This window comes from Lycium ferocissimum, chromosome 9, assembly GCF_029784015.1.
Source record: "Lycium ferocissimum isolate CSIRO_LF1 chromosome 9, AGI_CSIRO_Lferr_CH_V1, whole genome shotgun sequence".
NCBI lineage: Eukaryota > Viridiplantae > Streptophyta > Magnoliopsida > Solanales > Solanaceae > Lycium > Lycium ferocissimum.
Window position 1 is genome coordinate 56,235,013 of NC_081350.1, and position 6,585 is coordinate 56,241,597.

A 6,585-nucleotide genomic window follows, 5' to 3' on the forward strand; every position below is an offset into this window, starting at 1 on the left:
ACCATTGTTACTTTTCAAGAAAGGGTTCTCCAAATACCTCATCACAAACCATGTGAACTGCGCTCACAAATAAGATTGATATCATTTTTAGCAATAATAGCAACACGTTTTTCACTATCGCTTTTTTTGGTCTCTCTAAAACCTGTAGCAATGTTTCTTGATGTGCCCTTGAAAGTGACAGCAGTCAGATGTAACATCCTTATACCTGGAGGATCTTGACTTGCTTTTACTTTAGACAATCAACACAACCAAATACAACCACAAGGATTACATTACCACTTTATTGGAAAGAAACAAGCAATAACCAAATTGCACGACAAGATAATATGGAAAGAAATACCCAGAAGTCAAAACTTTTCACACTATTTGAACCAAGAGAAGACCATAAACACTAGCACAAATGGAAATCCGGGCAAAGAATCGTACTGGAATAAAATAACAAAAAAAAAAAAAAATAAATCGAATGAAAGACACACCAAATTTACGTTGTAAAACCCCTTCAAGGTGAAGAGGAAACATCCACGGGACCTCCGGCTCACAAAAGATCCACTATAATCAACAAGAGTAACAATAATGTTTTCCAAATGGCTATAACATCAACGCCAAACACGGAGCAACAATACATAAAAGATAGCGCCAAAACTAGTGAAGAAAGGAGAGAAATTGGCCCTAAAAATGAGCTACTATTCGTGCTCGAAAATGAAAGTGCAGGGGGAGGGGGGTTGAATTGTAATTTTTTTGCTTAGACTGCCGATTATCTAGGCAAGCTAGTCGACTTTAAAGTAATGCAGAAATTAAATGACACATAATATTTATACTGATCCAGATTCAATGTGAATCCTACGTCCAGTCCCCTTGGGTTACAAAGGTGATCTCTGTAACTCTTTAAAAATAAGTTTGGTACAATGGTTATTTTGAATGGAGCTCCTACGTCTACACTCGACCACTCTTTTTCTTTTGATACAATGCCTCATCAACTATAATATATCTCTTCCTCTCTCTTTTGTTTACACTAACAAACACTCAGAATTACAATGCTTATGAAAAGTAGAGCAGAGAGCTTTGACTCTTTCAGCAGAGAAGCAAACCAAGAGAATTGATCCTTGAAAATTAGGAAAATTTAGGATCCTAATTTTCAAGAATAAAGCAAGAGCTTTTAATACTATGAGCTTTACTTCAAAAATCCTCATATACTAAAAGATATTCTTTCCCCAAGTTGGCTCATACTTTGTTGTTCAAAGTAACGTTCATCTTTTCAAAAGTCATACTAACCCAACTTCTTCCACCAATTCCTTATAGGACCTTAGAATTCCTCATATGCATCATTTACTCATAAAATATACTTAATAATGATTCATCCCTTATACTCCAAAGTCATTTTACTTAGCCATAGTTCAACATACGTAAGCTCAAATTTGATCAGTGCTTCTCCGCAAGTACGGGGTGTAACATCCTTTCCCCCTTAAAAACATTCATCCTCGAATGTTGTAGCTTGAAAGCTTACGATGTTATTATTGATTTCTTGAAATGGTTGCCCTCCCTTAGACTCTAATCTTCATATTCCTATACTAGGGGCGCATCAGTCTTTTCTCATATTCTCCTAACTCTTTGTCGAACTCATCTATTAGTTTCATATCCTCATGTCCTCATGTATGTAACCGGTGGTCAACTGATATCCAACTATCATCCTATTCTCATTAAGGTGGTCTTGGCTCATGATCACTACGGCTCTCTGCCGATCTTGTGAGTATTCTTAATTATTGTATCCTTTTGACTTGCTCCTTATTTCTCTGCTAGTAGACAACTCTCTTGTTCAGATGTGGCACCTTTCCTTGCTTGCTTATCTGGATGTAAGTTTGAGTTATCCGTCTGGTGCGAATTGATCCTATATACATACAATATCATCTCTTTCTAACTTCCTTAGCCGGATTCCTTGCTAGGTCCTCGGGCAAATTTTCATCATGGTTCCGCCTGTAGTAGCGCTGAATAATCTACAATAGTATTTTCCTGCTAATGTCTTATTATCCTCGGTGATTACCGTTTCTCGGGTTCTCCATCTTATACACACTTAATTACGACTTCCTTTTAATGCGAGTATGCTTCCCTCCTTAAGTCTTTGTCTCTCTTATACCAGTGACTAATTGAGACTTAAACTAACCTCCATTCTTCTTCGGCTCCTTATCCTCGTCTTTGCACCATTCTGTTGGCTATTTCATCACGGCAGTTGTTTACATGATTCTATGTCATACACTCTCACAATTGATATAACCGGCGACTTTGAATTTTACGATTTACGAGGTACTTTATAATCTCAGGCAATACTGCTATCTTGCTATCCATAGGCACCATATCTTCCTTTCCTTTGAAGATTATTGAACTTCCTATAATTTTTCCTCTTCTCAAAACTTTCATCTCTTCTCGTGCTAAAATTTCTTTTTAGCAATTATGACTATCTCTTATACTTATCCCTATTCAGCTTGCAGGCCCTTCTTACTCCTCCTGCTACCTATTGGGGTACGTTACTACATATTTAGTTGTAACCAAAATTTCTCTGGTGCAAGCGATCCGAATCATAGCTCGGAAACACAATGTATCACATTGACGAAACTTATTCTCGTTGATTCGCTAGACCTTCCCCCTCTTGTCACACTTCCTTTTCCATATTTTCCCCATGATACACTTGCATTTAATCCATTCTCACTTTTCTTTAGCACATTCTTGACATATCGGTTCATCTCGAATTTTGGCTCCTTCAATCCAGTATATTTCCCTCTTTTGAGCTTGGGAATATTGTAGTTCATCTTAGAACTGAATTTGTTCTTCTCCCCCTTTAAAGGATGTTCTCATATACCAGTAACATTCGAGTATTAATCATTTTTGGTAGTCATCTGGTCGACCCTAACGGTTCTTCAACTTCTCTACTCTGTAGGTCTTCCTAGCATATCTTTCTACGTCCTAATTGTAAACCCTGGCGATATAACTTTACTTAAAAATATTTACTCGTACTTGGACCCTATCTCTTTGTCTAAAATAATCAACCTTGCATCCTTTACTTTCCTGGAGCAGCCAAATCGATCCTTGCGATATTTTGTCTTCACTTGTACACCTACTTTCTTCTCTTCTTACACATAAACGACGTCGTACCCATTTTCCCTATCGTCAAATAACCTTCATAACACCCGTCTGAAGAAAAAAATGAGGTGAAGCCTTCTTATAAGGATTAGTTAGAAATACACCACATATTCCTAAGGTTGATAAAATCTCTACTTCCTTCGTTGGACAAGCAACATCATATTTACAAGTTATATAAACAATCCAGAAGACAATCATAGTTGCAAACCAACTTACCTAACCAATTCTCATTCTTGAGTTCAAGGTCGTCATTAATACCCGAAGTAACTTGGCCATAATGATTCTCAGAATAGTACCAAATATCAAATACTGAGAATCCCCTTGAAGTCGAATGACTGGTGAATTCTCAATCCCAATGTAAACTCACTTCATATAGGAAAGTTTGATAAAACGAATCTGTGTGCCTGTCATCAACCCGTCCTGATCTTATGTATATATATAAACTTCTAGAGTAAAACTTTTCCCTACTCGTTAACTTCCTTTTCCTTATCAATATCTCTTCGTTACCTCTTACTCACCAATCTATAAATCGTAATACTGCATTTGAATTCTTAACGTCAACTTTCCCTATATCTTCAATAAATCTCAATTCTCTAAAATCTCGAATGCAACTCATTCCCAATTTCTTTAATTACTAATCATTTTTCCACTCTAGGGTTCTTCCCTTAAATTAAATTAAAATCATTCTAAAACTTCTCTTTGAAAGCGTCTCATAATTGTTCATTCAATCAGACTTACCAAACATCCGATTGTCACATTTTCCCTTCATTCTTTCTCTATAGCATAGACATTCAAACAATCCAATTTGTAAAAATTTCGGCAGAGTTTCCTTTGTACTTCTTACTGCCTCATTCCTGCACACAGCCCAGAGAACACATCCGATGCCTCACAGGACGATCACAAATACCCGTAACATCTAGCTCAAGTTCTTATATCAAAGTCTATCAATATCAATAAGGCAGAAACATACCTTTCGAAGTATCAACTTCAATTCTCATCAATTACCTCATAGCGGCATAATCAGGCTGCTTCCACAATCAAAACATTTAGGGTTAGAATCAGGGACATCACATCCTATAATTTAGCTCTACGGCATGATGTAAGATGAGAAGGAAAGGTCAATGATTCCTAAATGCCTTGCAGCCTTTTGCTTATAAGTGTGGCGTGCTTCCCACCCATAAACAAGACTCTACTGGACATGGCTTGTTGACATACTCTAGGACGAACTGCTCTGATACCACTTTTGTCACGACCCAACTAGAGGGCCATGACGGGCACCCGGAACTATTCTACCGAGCACCTCTGAACATGCATCTCATAATCATCTCTAGGTGGACCACAAAGATAGCTTATGGGTGTCATGATCTGTAAGGGCATATATCACAAGATAATGACACATTTCTATATAAGCATTAATAACTATGCCAACAAACATAAGCCGACAAGGCAACCAAAATATAATACAACATTATGAACTGATAAAGATATGGGACTTTGAGATACACACATCTGTCTACGAGCCTCTATATAGAATACAGGAATCCATGAAGACGAGCGGGACTCGCCATGCCCAAGTATACATATACACAAGAGTATTACCAATAAAGCTGACTCCCCGAACCAATTGGAGCACTTTAGAAACACCGATGAAGCTCCCCAAGAGTACGGTCCGTCTGCACTACTCGCGGGCATGAACGCAGCTTCCACAAGAAAGGACGTCAGTACGAATAATGTACTGAGTATGTAAGGCATGAATAGAAACATGATAAAAGCAGGAGAATAGCGTAAGATAAAAGAACCGTTTATACCTCATGATACCTTTTAAGACATTCGTCATGCTTACTCAACCTTTTTCTATAAGAAACATTTCCTATATCCACCTACATACCTATACAATATCGATACCCGGCCTTAATAAGACTCAGTAATATTGGTACCCAGCCATAATAGGACTCGGTAATATCGGTACCTGACTATAATAGGACTCGATAATATTGGTACCCGGTCATAGTAGGACTCGGTACGTCCGTACCCAACTGCAATGGTGCACGCGCAATATATCTCGTACCCGGCCACATAGGCTCGGTGCCACACATGACTATATATATATACATATATAAGAGTACATAAATAAAAGCACATCATCATCATCATTATCATTATCCCTATATCTTTCCTTTAAGGATCAACCATCGTAGGATGAGATCAATAGTGTCATGAGAGTATAGAGAATGATGAACTTGGATAGCATTAGAAATGAAATTATCATCATCGCTATATCTCACCTCAAAGGAATAAGTATTATGAGATGAGATCAACAACAATGGATAAAATCAAAAAACTCATGAAACAAACTCCATAAGCTTCGGAATCTCTAGAAATAGGATTATCTTCTTCCTTATTATCATCATAGAAAACATCTATCTTTAGCATCATAAGAACTTTGAGAATCATGAACTTCTAGCTTTTTGGAAATAAGGATATTATGGAAGTCATGTACGGGTTCATAAGAAAAGAATCATGCCTTTAGAAAGAAAGGAATTAGCCTTAAAATACCTTTTCAATAACCTTAACTACCTAACGCTTGTCCTCCCAAGCTCGTATATCTACATTCAAGAAAATTCATATTATTGTTAGGCTTGTCATCGTATGCTTATCTTAAGCCTTCAAATTAAACACCTTTAGAATCTGCCGAAATTCGGGCAGCATCTCCCCTATATCGTCTACTCCCTCCAATCTTCAAAACAACTACCAAAGCACAATAAAAAATCAACAATTCCATAATCAAAAGATTACATTCAAACTATACTCTATTCAATCCCAAAACTTCTTTTCATAATTAATCCATAACAACAACTTCATACAACCCCTTATACACACGTATACGACAATTCCTTAGCATCATTATTATCCCTCTTAACAAGAGTATGCTCAAAACATACTAATAATTATAACTCAAGTTAATTCACAACTCAAAATATCATCAAATGCATATTTGAACTTTTCCTCAATTTTCTTCTCCTCAAATCTTAATATAATTACCAAACAAACTCATAAACATGAAACTAAGATGAAATATTACCTCAAAATTCAAGAACACTTCAATTCCATGGTTACTCCACCTTAAAAATACTTACCCAAACATCTTCAAGAAGAGGAGACAAGTGTAGACCTCACTTGGAACCCTTAACCACTTTAATCTTCACTTTGATCCTTGGTTTAGGCTTGGAAATATGTTGGAATATGCTGGGAGAGGTTTCTAGGGCTTTCTAGGACTTGGGGTTATGTTAAAAATGAAATAAAAATGACCAAAATTGTCATATAGACTTGTAGGAATATATGTGCATGTTGTGAAAGTTGGGGGAATATTCTAGAGGATTTGGGATATGTTTAGGGGGGTTTGGATGAAAAAATAAGGGGAAAAACCCCTTTTATAGTGCTCTAGCGTCGGTT